This window comes from Penaeus vannamei, chromosome 1 (genome assembly GCF_042767895.1).
Source record: "Penaeus vannamei isolate JL-2024 chromosome 1, ASM4276789v1, whole genome shotgun sequence".
Lineage (NCBI taxonomy): Eukaryota > Metazoa > Arthropoda > Malacostraca > Decapoda > Penaeidae > Penaeus > Penaeus vannamei.
In genome coordinates, this window is record NC_091549.1 from 42,281,933 (window position 1) to 42,284,432 (window position 2,500).

The following is a 2,500-nucleotide window of genomic DNA, read 5'->3' on the forward strand; positions in this document are numbered from 1 at the left end:
TATTTTATTATCCTATTTTATTAGGTTGAATTTTACTTCTGGCGTTTCTACTGCTTGTTCTACCTCAAATAGTCAATATATTTGACTTGTTTCTTTTTCTATCATATCTTCCAGTAGTGTCATCCACGTTAGAGTTGAATTCATTATATTTCTTCACTAAAATCTAAAATTCAAATTGGCATTCCTAGCAATTATAGTGTCGGGAATATATGTTTTGTTCATGTTTACAGTGGAAAGTAGGCTATACGGATAACGTGCTGAGAGTAAAAAATTGAAATAGAACTTTTGTGTCGAGCAATAAAACTCGAAGTTCCTCACATGTGCTGCCATGCATTCATGGTTATTGGCGCACTAAAAGAACAGGGTGATGTGTGTGTGTATGTGTGTGTGTGTGTGTGTGTGTGTGTGTGTGTGTGTGTGTGTGTGTGTGTGTGTGTGTGTGTGTGTGTGTGTGTGTGTGTGTGTGTGTGTGTGTGTGTGTGTGTGTGTGGGTGTGTGTGTGTGTGTGTGTGTGTGTGTGTGAGAGAGAGAGAAAGAGAGAGAGAGAGAGAGAGAGAGAGAGAGAGAGAGAGAGAGAGTGAGATTATCACAACCTGTTTTAAACTATTACAATATACGTAGCTTTACCGGTAGTAAGATTAATTTATAGAACACCTTATATATCCATATACCACATAATATAAAACACATTTGTTACCTCCTTACCTACATCCCGTGTGGTCTAGTGGCTAGGATACGCGGCTCTCACCCGCGAGGCCCGGGTTCGATTCCCGGCACGGGAAGTAGTTTTCTTCACTCTAGCACAGTACACTAGAAATGAATTGGTGCATGTGGTGTAATGGGTGACTCGTAATAATCATGAATTATGTATGGCTTTTAAAGGCCTGTTCAGTTATCTTTTCCGTAATCGTTAATTTGGGTTACTGAAAACTTAATTTTATAATTAATTCTATTAATTAACTTTATACATTATCACCAGATCCATATGAGGTCTGTGTACATACCAAATAACTTGGGCACTAACGGAAACCTATTGAGTACTAAGACAATTTTCATGGTAGAAGACTGTTGAGGTTCATGGCGGGTTTAGTCATAAGGGTAATGACACCTAAATACACACTTTTAGAAAGTAAGGGATTCACCTAAAAATAATAATAATAAAATAAAAAATAAAATAAAACAAACAAACAAACAAATAAATAAATAGATAAGTAAATATATATATATATATATATATATATATATATATATATATATATATATGTATATATGTCTGTGTGTGTGTGTGTGTGTGTGTGTGTGTGTGAAAGATGGAATAATGCACTGGCCATCTGATATCATATATATATATATATATATATATATATATATATATATATATATATATATATATATATATATATATATATATACTGACAACAAGGAGACTCTTCGATACACAGTAGAAAAGGAGAGAGGTTCAAATAGCTAGACTCGGGTGCATAATTCTGCTAATAATTCCATTCTTTTACATGAGTGAAAATAAACATTCATTACCTCGTTGAAAAGATGACAATGGCGAGTCCGTTGGAGTTCATGATTCTATTCTTATCAAATTCTTCAAAGGACAAGAGACTGACGGATTTAAAATGTTTCTGTGACACTGAGATTACAAAAAAAAAAAAAATAATAATAAAAAGTTCAAACCCGCTTGTGTGACTTCCAGTCCCCTCAGTCCAACCCACGATTATCCCGATTATATCGAGTACGAGAAAATCCTTATTTGACCCCGCGCCCTTTAAAGGACCACGCCGTTGAGAGAAAGTACTAACCGAGTAGCAGTTAGAATGTTTAAATTCACAGTTTTTTAAGTAGCAGACAGTGACAAATACCTCTTGGAAGAAGACATATCTAAACACTACAACGAGGGTGTCGAAACATTTATATGTGCCAAATGATACCAGAAAGGAACTAAACTCACAGCGCACCTCGAGATGGTAATCAAAACCGGTATTCACAGACAGAATACCGAGCAGGATCATAAAGGGATTCGTCCGGACTGGGGAATTGGAACCTTTCCCCACAGAAAAGTGATTTCTATTCATGGTCGAGAGAAGCCAGATCTCTCTGAAATGTATTTCATATTCCTTTTTTGTAAGACTGAATTCCTAAAGTTAACTATTGAGGTGAGTGTAATTAGGTAGCAACTGTATGATCTGTAAATGATATTCGAATACAGGTAATACAGTATTACCTCTATTGCGTGTTCAGTCGTATTGCTTTGAATAACACCGTTATACAGTTGTGTAAATTGTTTATGGATAATTCTGGTCTATCTTAGTACTTCACGTTCGTCAAAATTGAATATCTACAACTTTTCTTCACAGAAAACCAGAATCCTACGTATACAAAATCTTCAGGTTAAAGACAAGGCTTTATCTGCAACGTTCTCACCAACAATGTCTAGCAATTTTTATTTATTCATTTATTTATTTATTTATTTTTACTGTCGAATTTCAAG

General features: G+C 35.0%; 1 non-coding gene across 1 annotated transcript; it reads left to right on the forward strand.

Moving 5' to 3' along the window:
- Positions 1–710: 710 nt before the first annotated feature.
- Positions 711–782, forward strand: TRNAE-CUC (transfer RNA glutamic acid (anticodon CUC)). The gene has a single exon. It is a non-coding gene; the product is annotated as a tRNA-Glu (tRNA).
- Positions 783–2,500: the final 1,718 nt, after the last annotated feature.